We start from the raw sequence: 16945 nt of genomic DNA, 5'->3' as shown, positions 1-16945 counted from the left end.
AACTGAAGAATTATTGCCAATTGGGAAACCCCCCCCCCCCCAAAAAAGTACAGACTGTTAAACAGGAATCTAAATTTTGTTTTGTAGCGCAGGGACATTGACAAGAAAATTGATATATTGAACGTTGAAATCTGAGTCTGCAATAACTGTGAAAGTGATGCAGTGGTTTTGAGGATTACTTAGGAACCAAGAAGCGCATTGAGTTACTTGAACTGTGGAGACAAAGGCACATTGGCACCGACCTGTATGTTCAATGTAAATGACTGAATATACTTGACTTTGTAAGGTTTTAGGGATCCTGACACAATGGATGATTGGAATAAAGACAAACAGACTGTGATTCCACCTCACATCGAAACCTTTCTATAAAAGAAATAAGTATTTTGGATTTCTTTTTTTTTAAATGGGTCTGGTTTCATCACTCGCAGAACCTTAGAGCAGTCAATTCTGAAATCCAGGGGAAGCCATTGCGTATGAGTTTTGGCGATCTCATTGCTGTGCTACAGAGGATACCCACCTGGCAAGACCCTTCACTACTGGTTGCGACCTCACCTTTGAATGGTGGGAAACAGAGCCAACATTTCTAGCCCTTCTCGGACCATTGATTGAGCATGGTGGAAAACAGTGTGACATCAAGTACATCAGGTAAAGCAGGAATGGTTTGCCTTCCTAGGGGTCTAAACCTCCCATGAAATATATACTGTCATGTGTCCTGAACTATTGACTCATGTGTGCAGGTTTTCCTCTCTATTTAAAAAGGTGATGCAAGTTTTTACAAGATCCTGCACGTGTGCAAATATACTCAAAATGTATGATTATAATTAAGATACTCTATTACACCTGCTAATTGGAAGTCATTCAGGCTGTGCATGCTGGAAATATTTAGGTAAGCCCTGTTGCCAGGACCAATGCTGCGTGCCTGCATTGGCAGCAGGCACAGCTGGAAACCTAACCTCTCACCTCATGTGTCGGTGCTGCACACGGCAATCTGGTCCAGAACAACTTTTTTAACTCGAGTGAGCAGTACAAGGGACCAGCTTTCAGCATATAAAGCAAGCTGAGCAAATGCCATCTCCACTCCCAGTGACGTGCTGACTCTGTACCATCTTTCACCACTAATTGAATCATAGCTGCCATTTTTATCCATGCAAGGAGTAATCTTTCCCCCACTCAGTTTGACAGGTTTTTATTTTCTTGAAGAATTTAAATTTTTCAATCGCATATTCATTTCTGTGGTTTCACAGGCTCCTGTAGCCCTCTTTCGAATGGATTCTGTCCTCCAACGTATTCCACATCTTTGACATGTAATGTCCACAGCTGTGCACTTCGTAAACTTTGTCGGCAGAGGACGTCGGGTCGATGTCCCTCGAAGGCCTCCATCGAGGGCGACGTCACCAGATGATATGAATAGGACGCACGCCGCCCATAGCCTCATTTCTATTTTTTCTGCAAACGTGTTAGCTTCGAGAACTCGGCGCGCCTCGTGCGTTTCATCGTAATGATGTCTTTTTCTCCGACCCCTCGGACTCCGTGGTCTGGCTTCAAGTCCTGCCGGGACTGCAAGTCGAAAATGTCGATCACTGACACGCATCGCATTTGTTTGTGGTGCTTGGGCGAGAGTCACGACACCGACGACTATTCAAAATGCCAGTCGCTGACTGCCAAGGCCTTGCATGAGCATAAGGGGAAGCTCCAGGTAGGTAGGGGTTCTAAGCACAGTAAGTCCCGTATTTCTAAATCGAAAACCAAAGGGGTGTCCACCGACGATTTGAGGGGTGACTCTCCGCATCGGGAGGAGGCCCGGGGTTCTCTGTCTTGAAGTGGTTCCCGCCATTCTTCCTCCTCGTCGCGGCGTTCTGGGGAAGCGCCGTCACCGGTCGCCTTCCCCATCCTCCTTGGAGGATGGAGCAGCGAGGAACGTGGTATGCCCAACGAAGTCCTCGACTCCGTAGGAATGGGCTGCCTTTAAGGAGCAGATGTTGGCGATATTTTAATTGCAGGGCACGGTTCCGGTCACACTTTCTTTTTTTTTTTTTTAAACTTCTTTTTATTATTCAGCGTGGCAGCAAAACACAGGCGAACAGCACTAGGCATTTACAATGTGAATACAGTGTACACAATATAGGCATTCAAAGGTAGCTTCACACCGTAACACAATTAATGGGCACATTTATGGAATAGGAGGAGTGGGGGAGAGCTATGCAAGGGGTGAGGACCCGAGCTGGTGGGGGGAAGCTGGCAGGGGTGAAGCGTTTAGTGTCGTGTTGAGATCAGACATGTATGAACGGAACCTGAGCCAGATGTTCCTAGGCCTGGAGTGAGTAGGTTGCGTGTGGGCCCAGGTTTCTTCGGTGTCCGAGGCCCACGTGACTGCCCTTAGCCATTGGGCGTGGGTGGGAGGTGAGGGGCGAAGCCAACAGAGCAAGATTGATTGTACCGCAAGAAGCATGCAGAGGCCAGCTAGTTTTTTGGAATTACGGGAAAGGCCAGGGAGGTCATGGAAGAGGCATAGCGCCGGAGAAGGATCAATGGGATGATCGAGCATAGCAGACACCGTCGAGCAAACTGCTGCCCAAAACTGTGAAAGGCGGGGGCAGGACCAAATCATGTGGATGTAGTCGTCATCGTCTTGACCACATCTAGGGCAGCCAGAGGGATGATCACTGGACATGCGGTGCAGTCTGATCGGGGTGTAGTGGAACCTATGTAATACTTTGAATTGGATAAGTTTAAAGCGGGAGTTGAGGGACACTCGGTGTGTGCGCTCGCATAAGTGTGCCCAGCGCTCATCCGACATTTCAACACCCAGGTCCACCTCCCAAGCACGCTTTAGTTTAGCAAATTCTGGGACAGATCTGGACTGCAGCATCGTGTAAAGCCTGGAGATTTTGCCTCTCATAGGCGAGGGGGAGGTGAGTTCCTCGATGGCAGGGTAATCCGGTGGCAATGCGGGGAACATTTGGTAGTTGCGCTTAAGGGTCCTGCGGAGAGACGAATATTGGAGCCATACACTCCGACCGCTCCTCAAGGGCAGTGGGAGATCAGACCATTCGACAAATATACCCTGATCAAACACGTCCCGCAGCAGCTCATAACCCGCTTCAGCCCAGCGGCGGACTGTGAGTGACGACACCCGTGGGACCCCCGGGAAGAAGTTCCAAAGAGGGAGGTTACCATGGAAGGCGTAAGCAGTCCCGGTCAGTCTCCAAGTTCTCGCCAGTGCAAGGGATGTACAGGCGACCGGGCTCTGTGAGTCCAGTACTAGGGGAGCGGATTGTATCACCAAAGAACTAATGTCGTGTCACAGACCGCCAGCTTCTCGAGTCGGACATGTGGAGGGGGGGTCTGTCGTGTTGAACCAGTAGGACGTATATTGTATCTGGGATACCAGCCAGTATTTAAGGAAGTCCGGGGCGCCAAAGCCCCCGTTGGTCATAGGGGTAGACAAGGTCTCCATTTTGAGACGGACCGCCCCCGAGTGCCAAAGAAAGGAGTTAACTGTGCGGGTCAAATCACGGAAGAAGCTCCGGCCTGGCCACAAGGGTACATTGGTAAACCTGTAAAGTAACTGAGGCAACACCACCATCTTCAGTAGCCCTATTCTACCCGTGAGGGATATCGGGAGCTTGTCCCAGACTAGAACTTTGGCCGTAAGATATGAGAGATACTTTTGATAGTTCTCCTTGAAGGTCAGTGACTGCTGGCTTGTTACCGCTATCCCCAGGTAGGTGAACGTGGATTGAGCCCATGTGAATCCCAGTTTGTCAGGCGGGGGGAGGGTGCATTCCGTGAGTGGTAAGAGAATGTATTTCGAGCAATTCACCTTAAGGCCCGAGATCCGACCAAACTGAATGATGTCGTCCAGTATCGGGGGTAGGTTGGTGGAGGGGGAGCGTATGAACAGTAATGTGTCATCCGCATATAGGGACACTATGTCCGCCTGGCCCGCAGTGCGGAGGCCTCTGTGAGCATGAAATTGGCGGAGCATATCAGCGAACGGCTCTATCGCTATCGCAAAGATCAAAGGAGAGAAGGGGCACCCCTGTCTAGTCCCCCTGGGGATCTCAAAGAGAGGGGAGCAACGGTCATCGGTGCGGACCCTGGCCACAGGGGTTGAGTAAAGCAATCTAACCCAGGAGAGAAAGGAGGGACCAAATTTGAAGCTCTCGAGAACCCGCCACAGATACCGCCATGAAACTGAGTCGAATGCTTTTTGCATGTCGAGTGTGGCCGCCACTGCGCTTGTCTCGGGGCTGATTCTGTTAATTATGTTGAACAGACGCCTCAGGTTCAAGGAAGTAGAGCGACCTGGGATGAAGCCTGCTTGATCCGGATGGATGATGGATGGTAAAAGAGGAGCTAGACGGAGCGCCAGAGCCTTTGCGTATATTTTTACATCACAATTTATAAGTGATAGCGGGCGATATGAGCCACATTGCGAGGGGGGTTTGCCGGATTTAAGTAATACTGTAATTGTGGCCTCACGGAGTGAAAGGGGAAATACACCAGCCTCCACCGACTCCTCCCATAGAGCCAGTAAGTGGGGGAGCAGCAGTGACTTGTAACGCTTATAAAATTCGACTGGGATACCGTCGGAGCCGGGGGCTCTCCCCTAGGATAAAGAGTCGATAGCCTCTGAGAGCTCCTCTAGCGTGAGTGGGGAGTCAAGGGCACCAGCGGTCTCCGGAGATAGAGTCGACAAAGGAAGGGCATCGTGAAAGGAGTCGATCTCCGCCATCGAGACCTCATCTGATTTAGAATATAGGGTTTCATAAAAAGTGAAAAATTCCGCATTGATATCCTGTGAGGAGACAGCCATGGAGCCGTCGGGCCTCTCGATCCCCAGTATGTGTGGGGACCCCGACTCGTGACGGATCAGTCTCGCCAGAAATCGGCCAGGGCGTTCACCCTCCCCGTATCTCCTCGCAATACCGGGGTTGTCCAAAAACCTTTGTTCGCGTTCAGCGAGGGATCGAAACATATCTAGCTCCACCCCGATGTCCGCTAGGTTACCCGGGGTAGAGTGAAGTGAGCATGTAGCTTCCAGGGTCGATAGTTTGGATTCGCTCGCGGCAAGATCTCTCCGGATCGACTTAAGGACCCCATTCTCCTTGGACAGCGCAATCCCTCTAAATATGCCTTGAAGGACTCCCAGAGAGTGGCCTGAGATGTTACCGAGCCCGTGTTAAACCCGAAGAACTCTTCGATAGACTCCTCGAGCTCGGAACAGAACTCCGGGTCCAGTAGGGAAAGGGGCTTCATCCTCCAGCAGCGAGTCCGGCCGGGGTCCGGGCCCCAACCTACGCTAATCGTAACTGGAGAATGGTCAGACAGGGTTCTGGGGAGAATCATTAATTGTATAACGTTCTTAACCAATACGTTGGAGATCACCCACCTATCAATTCGGGAATAGGAGTCGTGAACTGAGGAGTAGAAAGAGTAAATGCGGGAATCCGGGTAAAAGAACCTCCATGCGTCTACCGTGGCCAGGCGTGGTAAGGATGATAGGGCCGCATAAGCTGCCCTGGAGAGATGATGGGGCTTGGTGCCAGATCTATCGAGGGCTACATCGAAGATTGTGTTGAAATCACCACCCCAGAGGATGGGGACAAGGGGGAAGCCATCGAGGAGGGACGTGATCTGTACATAAAACTCCGGGTCATCTAAATTAGGGCCATAGATATTCAGCAGAACCACTTCCTTGTTCTGGAGTGTGGCATGAAGCAGAACATACTTGCCTTGGGGGTCAATCTGTGAGGAAATAAGGGTGAAATTGAGACTCTTGTGAATGAGGGTCATAACCCCGCGGCTTTGAGTAGAGAAATCGGTGAAAAATCTGTGGGGGCCCCAGGTTTTGGCAAATCGCATGCACTGTTCCGTGCGGGCATGTGTCTCTTGAAGAAAGAGAATCTTGGACCCATGGCGCTCGGCCTGCAACTGGAGCTGTCTCATCTTTTTATAATTGCCCAACCCCCGTACGTTCCAGCTCATGAAGATCAAGTCACTCTCGGTCACAGATGCAGTGGCGTTTGAATAAGAGAAAATGGCAATAACCAATGGGTTAGTTCTGCAGTCCTGCGGCAACCATACCCGAGTGCCACTACGCGGTCCGCCCTTGCTGCCAGCGCTAACTTTTTAATAACATAACCCCAAACATGTCCCACCCCCACCCACATCCCTCCCCCAAACAGAGGGATGACGATCCCAACCCCCCTCAACCAAAACCAAACCAGAGGCATCAGTGCCTGGGGGCCTGTAGGCCGGACTTGCCGCGTCGCTCTGGGCTACGGCAGATCCAGTAGAACAAGAGGTGCCCACAATAGAATTACCAGTAACTAGGGCAAAGTTTTTGCACATGGTGGTATGGCACATATTTGTAAAATGAGCAGAACAAACAGATTACGGAATAGAGGATCAGTGTGGTCCCGATGCAGGGGGGCGGCCGGGCCTGGCCTCTCCCCGTCGGGCACAAAAGGGTAACTGTAGAGCCGTGGTCGGAGGAGGGGGTTCAGCCAGGGAAATGTCCGTCCATGAATTTGGAGGCCTCCTCTGGGATTGTGAAGAAAAACACCTGGTTAGCATGTTCTATGCGAAGTTTGGTGGGGTAGAGCATAGCGTATTTGATTGAGTGGTCTCGCAATCTTCGCTTCACCGCTTGGAAATTCTTGCGTTCACGTTGGACGGCTGTTGAAAAGTCCGGGTAAAGATGAATTCTCGCGCCACCCAGTGATAGCTCACCCTTGAGCCTTGCGGCCCTGAGGAGGGCGTCACGGTCACGGTAGTTCAACACTCGGGCTATGATGGGCCGAGGTGGAGCCCCGGGCTTAGGTTTAGCAGTCAGGGTGCGGTGTGCCCGCTCAATAGCAAAGTGAGGGGAAAGCTTGGGTGATTCCAGGAGCGACAGCAATGTATGCTCAACAAAATCCTCCATCGGCTCATGGATTTCGTTCTCGGGAACCCCAATAATGCGGGGGTTGTTACGCCTTGAGTGGGATTCCAAGTCTTCATTCTTCTTTTCCACCTCAAGGACTCGGCCGGCGAGAGCAGCAACCTCAGAGCGCAGGGCACGCAGTGCGTCCTCAGCGGAGCCGACCCGTGTCTCGACCTCCGACACTCGGCTACCTGTTCTCTCGATGTGGGCTTTAATAGAGGATATAGTGCCGTTCATATCATCTAATTTTGAGTGGAGTGCGGTGAAGCTCTCCCGGATAAAGTCCATCATGTTTTGGGAGACCGGGGTTGTATCAGATGAAGCGGCAGGGGCCTGCCCAGCGGGCTCCTCCTGCGAACTCGCCGCTGCCCTCGCAAACAGGTTGATGGAACTCTGTTTCCTCGCGCCCCCCTTGGTCATCCTGGCAGTGTTGAAGGTCGGGCGGGGTGAGGGGGGGCCCAACAGCCCAAGGAGAAAGGCGGGGGGAACGCGGACCAGGCACCACGCGGCACAGTATACAGAAGTGTGGTATGGAACTGGGGGTAGCCCGAAGGAGCCAGAGGCTATGGATCAATAGGTGGAAATGTTGCGGCTGCCAGTACAGATTGTAGAAGTTTAGCTAGCCCAGGGGAGGCCTGGGGGGGCGATGCCAGGGGAGCACAAGAGCATGAGACCCCAGGAGTGTGGACGATGCTGCCCGGTCGTCGCCGGGGATGTAGGGGTTCAGGTATGCTTGACCCAGCAGGGGCGGGCCGGCCACAGCCCCGGGAGCAGCGACGTGGGGCGATGCAGGACCTAGGTGAAAGGCAGAGCCTGTGTAGAGTGGTAGCTCCGAGAACGCCGCGGCCCACCCCGGGGATAGGAGACCCCCAAGAGTGGGGATATGGATGACCAGCAAGGCCCAGGGGTGCCCCCAGTAGAACAAATGAGTGGAGGGAGAACCACCAAGCAGGGGGGCACACCGAAAAAGTTGGTGCTTATGGGAGTACAGGCACAGCGGGCACGGGGGAAGATCAGTGTTCGATGTTTGCCCCAGGGTCACAAAACCAGACAGGGGTGGGCGCGCAGCAGCACCCCCCCTTGACGTACCTTAGTCCCCCCTGCGAGCCTGCACCTGAAGTCCCAGGGCGCACTGGTTGGCAGGTCCCATGTGATCCAGCAGGCCTGGGACCGCTCAGGAGACGGCGATCCAGAGGCAAGTGAGGTCCAGGGCGCCCCCGACGAGGCGAGCAGGTGATGGCGGAGGGGCACTCCAGGGGGGGGGTTCAAGTGTGCCAAGTGCCAGTCCAGCACGCAAGTTCCCAGAGTCCAGCAGGGGGGCGTGGGGGGGAGGTGAGGGGCACAACACCACCACGTTCCCCGACAACTCCGTGTGTACACCGGCAGGGCCGGCCGGGGGGCACTGCTTCTGGTGTCCTGTGGCGCGCCTCAGCCCCACGCAGCCTCCGGAGGGCCCACCGGCACGGCCAGGAGTCCTTGAACGTGGTGCCGAGTCTCAGAGCCGCAGCGCGGCACCCCCGCAGCAGCGGGAGATGGTCGAAGAGCAGGCGCGGGGGCCACGGCTCCAGGGGCCCGTCCCCACGGGACACGGGACAGCAGAAGCAGGCGATTAGGGCCGGGTCCACGAAGCCTCCGGCAGGCCCTCCCCCATGCGGACAGCAGGTTCCAGGAGGTCGCACAGCCGCGGCGGACGCAGCCGCGGCACCCCACAGCAGCCGGGGGTGGTCCAGTAGCAGGTACGGGGCCGCATCTCCGACGGGCCCGCCCCCGCAGGATATGCAACAGCAGATGCGGGCGAGAAAGGCTCGGCAAGTCTCCCCCGGTCAGGCTCGATGTTGGCGCGAAGCCGCAGCGCCGATGGGGGAGGGGAGAGAGACGTTCAGATCTCGGGGCTCCCGGCACCGATTTCAGGGCAGAGTACCAGACAGGAAGGTGCCAAACGAAGGATCATAAGATCTGCCTGCCACGGAGAGGAACGCTCAGGCGACCATCTTGTTCAGCGCTCAACAGCGCCCCCCCCGGTCACGCTTTCTAACGAAGACGGCAAGAAACGGTCTCGTACCGTGGCTTGCACGCCTTCAGGCTCGGGTCCACGACGCAACTCGCACCGGGATCCTTCGATGTCCCGTTCGGACAAGGCTTCGGGTAGTCGCAAGAGATGTGCTTCCAGGTCTCGGTTCTCGTCTCCAGTGAGACTGATGGCACCTGCGAAGGGCTCTAAGCCGGCATGGACTGTCGGCGCTTTGTGTGTCCGACTCTGACGTTGACGCTTTGCCATCTTATCAGCCCACGGCGCCATCGGCACCAGTGTCCATGTCGACGTCGAAGCCTTTGGCGCTCACGACGCCGAGGTTGTCGACTCTTTCGGCGTCGAAGCCTTCAACGCCTACGGGTGTTTTTGCCCGCAATTTACCATTGGAGTACCCTGATTTGGTGGATCCTTCAAGGAAGGCTATGACGAAGTCTGTGAGGCCTGTTTTGGACTCCAGGCCCTGTTCTGTCCCCAGGCCGGGGTTTTAACTCCCACTGGACGACATATCTGAAGAGGAAGAAAGGTCTGAATTTGAGAACCCTGTTGAGCATGATGTGGCTCCTGTCTTTTCTGGAGACAGTCATTTGGAGGAGTTGAGGCAATCCCTTCATGATGCCAGTGGGAAGGATACTTCTCCGGAAGTGGGATTTGGCAGGCCTGAGCCTGGGGCTCATGCTGAGTCTTCATACAGGTGGCTCATGGCTAGGGTCCCTGGGGCTCATGCTGAGCCTTCATACAGATGGCTCAGGGCTAGGGTCTCGGAGTATCTGGGCTGGTCCAGTCCTCCTGAAGACTTTGTGCAGGATGATCTAACGCACCTTTTAGATCAAGGTCCGTCCTCTGACCCGGTGTTACTGTGTCATCTCACCTTACAGAAAAGGGTGGCAGCTACTTGACAGTCACTGGAATCTCTTCCAGCTGTTAATACATCATTGATGAAAAAGTACTGCCCATCCGTTAGCGACCCCAACTATTTATCTACTCACCCCACTCCCGAGAGTTTGATGGTACAGGCTGCTACGGCCATCTCGAGGCAGACAGCGTTCCTACCATCCCTCCTGATAGGGACAACAAATGCTTTGATGGTTGGGCTCAGAAGGTATTTTCTGCGGGGAGCATGGAATTGAAATCTGCCAACTCCACCTGTGCCTTAGGAAGGTTCTCACACACTCTGCAACTGTTTCTTTAGCGGCTGAGCATATTCCTGAGGGGGGAAGAAAGGGATGAGTTCCTTGCTCTCGTGCAAGACGGCAAGGATGCCATGTGCGAATCTCTTCAGTCGGGTTTAGATACGGCCAACAGTGTTAGCCGGTCCATGGCTGCGAGCACCGTTATACGCAGATCTCCGTGGTTGCGGAAGTCGGGTTTTGCTCCGGATGTGCAAGCCCGTCTGCTGAACATGCCCTTTGATGGCGCACATTTGTTCGGCAACAAGGCTGACGAGTGCCTTGAGAGGTTGCAGACTTTAAGTGCAGCTGTGTGTCAACTTTACCTTTTCATCCTAGGGGACAGCAGTGGAGGGGAGGTTCTTTTCTTTACTACTCCTCCTTTGGTAGAACGAGAGGGGCCGCCAGTCGAAGGGGCTAGCGAAAAAGTACCTGTGGTGGTTGGGGAAATAGAGGTGCCAAGGGCTGCTTCTTTGCCCTCAGGCAATGCCGCAGCCGCTACAAAACAGTCATGAGGCCATGTCCCATGGTTCGCCGGTTGGGGGCAGGCTAGCTCAGCATCTCAAAGAGTGGCAAGCCATTACTTTGGCAAGCCATTACTTCGGATGCATGGGTTCTGGATACGATGCCCACGGCCCACGGCTACTGCCTTCCCTTCCTACACCGGCCTCATGACAATCCACCGGGATACTCTTTGAAGCTTCTAGATCCGCTCCTTGTGCAGGAAATCTTAACCCTGCTGGAGAAAGGTGCCATAGAACTGGTGCCTGTAGCGGAGAGAAACAAGGGATGGTATGCCCCTTATTTTATTGATCCCAAAGAAAGACAGGGGATTGAGACCCATCCTGGACTTGCGTTGGTTGAATAAACTTCTCAGGAAGGACAAGTTCAAGATGCTTACTCTTTCTCAAGTCCTCCACGCCCTTCAACTTCAGGATTGGTTGGTGTCTCTGGACCTACAGGATGCTTACTTTCACGTGCCGATTCATCCCAAGCACAGAAAGTACCTGAGGTTTGCGGCTGGAGACTCGCACTTTCAGTTTCGGGTCCTGCCGTTCGGTTTCACTTCTGCCCGAGGGTCTTCACCAAGCTAATGGTAGTGGTGGCAGCGCACCTCAGGCGACGGAGGGGGGGGGGGATTCACGTCTACCCCTACCTGGACGACTGGCTGACCCGGGCGCGCTCTCCTGAGCAAGCATTGGATCACCTCGGTCTCACCTGCCGCTCCCTCCACAGGCTGGGCTTCTCCCTCAATTTCAAGACGTCGCATCTAACACCTTCCCAACAGCTCCAGTATATCCGGGCTGTCTTAGACACGTCCTTGGGGAAGTGCTCGCCTCCCACGGTGAGGGCTCATCACATTATGCAGATGGTGAACAAGTTTCAACATGTCCAGAGTCTCCCGGCTTTTGAATTCTTAAGGTTGCTCGGCCTCATGGCATCCTGCATTTTTCTGGTGCCAGAGGCCAGGCTGAGAATGAGATCCCTGCAATGGGTCCTCAAGATGCAGTGGTTGTAGTTCTCAGGCAAGATGTCGGATCCCGTTCAGATTCCTCTCTTGGTCTCCCAGGATCTTCTGTGGTGGGCCAACGAGGGGAACCTGATGAAGGGGGAGCCGTTTTGGCAATCATGGCCGGAGGTGACTGTAGTGATGGATGCTTCCCTCACAAGATGGGGCGCTCATGCCAACGACTTGACTGCCAGCGGTCGTTGTTCTCCGTCTGAGTCCAAACTCCACATCAACCTGTTAGAGCTGAGGGCCATTGGGCTAGCCCTGAAGGCTTTTCTGCCGTCTGTGCGGGGGAAGAGTGTTCTGTTCATGACGGACAATACAGTGTCCATGCATTACCTCAACAATAAAGGGGGGGGGGTAGGGTCACTCCCGTTGTGCAGAGAGGCAATGCAGCTCTGGTTCTGGGCCATCCACCAGGGAATTTCGATCTCGGCAGTTCATCTGGTCGGAGACACAAATGTGGCGGCGGACACTCTGAGCAGGCAGAGCACGATTTCTCACGAGTGGGAGTTGGCTCAGGAAGTCCTTCAGGAGATCTTTGCCCTTTGGGGAACGCCACAAGTGGATCTCTTCGCCGCCAGTGTCAACCGGAAGTTCGAGAGATTCTGCTCAAGGCAATTTCCTCCGAGAGGAGCCTTAGGAGACGTGTTCGTAGTGGATTGGTCATTCCCGCTGGTGTACGTGTTTCCTCCAGTCCCCATCATTCCTCAAGTGTTGCGGAGGTACGGTTCCCACATGATCCTCATTGCTCTGGATTGGGCCAGGAGAGCCTGGTACCCGGACCTTCTAGAAATGCCCATCTGCCCTCCACGGCATACCCCTACAAAGAGGATCTGCTCTCTCTGTCTCGCAAGCGCGCACAAGGGGGGGGCGGTGCTGGTGGAGGTGGTAAGGTTCTCCATCCAGAGGTCAAGACTCTCTACCTTCACGCTTGGTATCTGAAAGGTTGAGGTATAAGGATTGAGACCTCCCGGATGACGTGATGGAGGTGTTTTGCTTTCGGCCAGGCGGCTTGCAACAAAATCCCTGTGCCATTGGTGTAAATTCTGTGACTGGTGCAGAGGTCGCAATGTTGATCATTTTCAGTGCTCCATTCCTATGGTTTTCTTTCTTAATTTCTTTGGCCCACCGGAGTCTTCAAGTGGGTACCATTAAGGGTTACCTGGCAGCGCTGTCTATCTTTAAGCGCTCGTCTGAAGAATATTCTTAATTTAAGATCCTTTGATTTCTTAATTTCTTAAAGGACTGACTAATGTGTTCATGCCGTCCCCTTTCCAAGTGCCGGTTTGGAATTAAAATTTGGTCTTGAAATTTCTCATGGGTGCTCTGTTTGAACCTTTGCACTCTTGACCTTTGAGATTATTGTCCTTCAAGACTGTGTTCTTGGTTGCGGTTACTTCAGCTCGCAGAGTGAGTGAATTGCAGGCACTTTCCTCTAAGCCACCCTTTACTGTGTTTCACAAGGACAGGGTTGTACTGCGGGTATGTCCTTCCTTTCTACCTAAGGTAGTATCTGAATTTCATTTGAGTCAGAAGGTGGTTCTCCCATCTTTCTATCCTCCTCATCCTGGTAAGGAAGAGGAGCGACTCCATCGGTTGGATCCTAGGAGAGCTCTGAGCTTTTACATTTCTAGGATGTCCAGGCTCAGAGTGGACGATCAGCTCTTTGTAGGATATGCTGGACACCGGTTGGGCCAGGCTGTTACCAAACAGATCTTGTCCAGGTGGATTATCCGCACTATTACGGAGTGTTACCGATTGGCGGGTAAGGACCCTCCTGAAGGGTTGTGAGCTCATTTCATTAGGGGCGTGGCTACTTCCACCGCCCTCCAGCGGGGGTTCCTATTAGGAATATTTGTGATGCCACTACATGGGCTTCGCTTCACACCTTTGTTAAGCATTACTCCCTGGATACAATCCATGGTCAGGATATGGCCTTTGGTAAAGCGGTTATTTATTCCGCCATCTGATTGGGTACTCTAAATTCTTTTCCCTACTCTTTTTTCTGGTACTGCTTTGGGAGTCTGTCAAAGATGTGGAATACGTTGGACACAATCCATTTGAAGAACAAATTACTTACCAATTGGTAATGTTCTTTCGACTGGATGTTCCTCCAACGTATTCCACATCGCCCTCCCAGCCTCCCCCTCTGGAGAATTTCCTATGTGATCGCAGCTTATGTTTCCTCAAGGCTATTTGCAGTCAAGCAGGCATGAGACTGGTGCCACACGTTCTGGGGGAAAAAACTTCAACTGAGTCTACGGGCGCCGTGCGTCCTATTTATAACATCCAGTGACGTCGCCTTCGATGGAGGCCTTTGCGGGACATCGACCTGACGTCATCGACGCTGGATGCCCTCTGCCGAAAAAGTTTCCAATGTGCACAGCTGTGGACATTACATGTCAAAGATGTGGAATACGTTGGAGGAACATCCAGTCGAAAGAACGTTACCAGCTGGTAAGTAACTTCTTCTCTCTTTCTGTTTGTGAGGCTCTGCTCGCCTCTCTCTAACCAGGGCAACCCTAGTACTTTCTGTATCTCTTGGTGTGCTCCAGCCGGGTGGCTTTGCAGTGGGGTTATGGCTGTTTGCCTCCCTTCTCCACGTTCTTGACCCTTAAGCGTCTGTTTCTCGAATGTTGCCCGGCACAGCAGACTCTCTGGTTCTTGTATGCAGAACAGAGGATTCTTTCTTTTGTTCCCTCCTCGTCTCTATGCTGTTTCCTGGGTCCCTGGCTGCACTGTGGTCACAACACCAAGGAATATGGTTTTCCTGTCCCCATTTCTCATTAGACTGTGTCGCCTCTATGTGCGGCCTTCCAGCGTCTGTTTACTTGCTTCTCTCCATGCTAGTGCAGGCTCCGCGGACTAGCGCGACTCCGCCCCTCCAGGATGTCCGAACGCTAGGGGCTCGCCCCTGCATAGGATTCTCTACTCCATTCATGATTCTTCATCTCTATATTCATGCTCCCATCCATCAAAGGGATGTGTTGCTGTACGTCCGCAGCTGACTTCTACTGGTCTCCAGCATTACCCTGAACTAGTAGAAAAGTGCTGTCAGTCTTGTTTGCAGGCCATATTGTCATAGCAATAGTTTCCTCTATTCCCATATAGGTAGAAATTGTGTTCTTTGGATGGCATTCCTTAAAGGAATGAGTCCTTGTCCCGCAGAGGGGAGTCACTCCCAGTGAGGTCCCGCTTTTCCTGATCCCTAGGGATGTTCTTGCGGTTTACCATGAAATGATCGAATTGAAAAATTCGAAAGGAGAAATTATTGCATTCTTTTTTTCTTATGATATTGCGTGGGAAGCTCCTGCTCCCTCCCTATTACCCCCTCCCGTATCTAATATCCTTGCCCCACCCCACACCTATATTTTATTAAAAATGATGCACAATTACAAAAAATAGGTAAAATATTCGGTAATTTCGTCTTTGTTTTTTTAATAAGATCATTTATATGGATACCTGGTCTTGCTTGGCAGACTCACCTCTCTAGCTTCAAAGGGGTTGGCTTCCCCTGGAAAGAAGGGGGGGCGGGGGCTGCCTAGAATTGTTACAGTATGCAAACATTATATTCTCCCTGACGATTATTAACAAACCTTACCTGAACTGGGTGAATTAAAGCAGGCAAACAGGAATCAAATCTGTTGACCAATAAGCGTGTTAGAATTTTGGCATCCACATTAAGCAAAGACTTATAGGCCAGTAGGAGACACAATTTCCCGGATCCTTCGCTTCCTTGAGGATAACCAAAAAAGATCTCCCAAACGATGGTGTAATGTCATGATCCCATACATTCGTATTGGAAACCTTTTGTAGCCTTGGAGCCAATATTTCTTGTAATTCTTTACAAACAACTAAGAAGCCATCAAGCCCTGAAGCTTTTTTCAGATTTAATTCCCCTAATTGCCTGGATAAACCCCATTTCCGTGACCGGCTCTTGCTTAAATTCTCAACCTAGTGCCAACAAATATTCTGTTATTTGTTGGGCAAACCCCAAGTCCTCCATTTTATATAGATTATCATAAAACTCTGCAAAATCCCCTAATTCCTTTGATGTGGCACACCTTTCCCCAAAAGCTAGAACCAATCCAGGCAACGCAATGCTATCCCCTATGCCTTTGCAACCTCCTAGTAAGCAGTGTATCTGCTTGGTCTTCTTTACATAATATTTTAGTTTTAGAAAAAGGAGTATCCTGTGAAACTCCTCCCTTTTGTAGACCTTGTAATTTCTCTTTTACCTGATCAATCCTTTCTTGCATCCTCTTTACTTCTCTGGATGTCCCCACCTGTGCCCGGAGATGCCTCAAAGTGTCATTCACCTGTCTTTCCCAAATTGAGCATTTTTCCACCTGGAGCCTTTGCTGATCATAAGTGCCTATAGCATGGTCTTGGCTGCATCCAACACCCTCCCTGTCTGTACTTCCCCATTTATGTTATTTACATGAAAATGTATCTCCTTGGCTATGTATTGTCTAAAGTGTGAGTCCCTTAACAAGTAATTCACTGTGCCCTGCACTGGATGGGGCAGATATAACATCACAAGAACCTTTTCATGATCTTTTGATGCCACCAGCAAAATGTGAACCAACTTTATTCTCGCCTACTGCTCCCTTTAGAGAAAGATCTAATCTATGCATGACTAGCTCTTATGGGCATGAAGTGAGGCGGGAGTACATTATAAACCTTGAGTACTAAATGTCCATATTGCCTCCCCTGACCCCCGCTGAGGGGCCTCCCGATACATATTTGTCTACCACATCTGTTTGAAATCCCCTCCTAAAATCAAAACTCCTTTTGCCCACCCCATCAAATGGCCTACATGGGATACCTACAATACTAGAAATTACTAAGGATGAAGACTGGGGCGAAGAAACACTCCATAACGTCATTATTACCAAGAAGAGGAACCTGTCCCTTTAAATCAAAACATCTAATCCACTGGGACGAATACAATGAAGAATGCAGACTCGGCAACACCTAATGAGAGAGACCGGGGGGAGAGAGAGACAACCAAACGTATTCATGGGAAGAGTCTGAGATACGAAACGCGCACAGAGAGACATAGAGAGAGAGGAAGCCACACGTGGACACGGGAGGACCCAGAGCTACGTAACTAGAGAGACGCGTGTATAGGCCAGGTGGCCCGCGAGTTTCAAGCTTGTTTGACGTTGCAGAGGGAAAAACCAAGGCTACGGTGAATCCCAAGGGGAAGCAACCAAAAGGACAGGCGCCCCGAGGGAAGCATACTTGTGAGACCACGGAGCGACCGTGGTGGACAGCCGTTCTCCAAAACTTCAGAGACC

General features: G+C 52.0%; 1 protein-coding gene across 10 annotated transcripts in view; it reads left to right on the top strand.

The window, feature by feature from the left end:
• LOC138569465 (uncharacterized) overlaps nt 1–16945 on the top strand; it is a 2298575-nt gene that overhangs the window by 167606 nt on the left and 2114024 nt on the right. The window lies entirely within an intron of this gene.

This window comes from Ambystoma mexicanum, chromosome 2q (assembly GCF_040938575.1).
Source record: "Ambystoma mexicanum isolate Mex_15411 chromosome 2q, UKY_AmexF1_1, whole genome shotgun sequence".
NCBI lineage: Eukaryota > Metazoa > Chordata > Amphibia > Caudata > Ambystomatidae > Ambystoma > Ambystoma mexicanum.
This window is presented reverse-complemented; position numbering and strand designations above follow the sequence as displayed.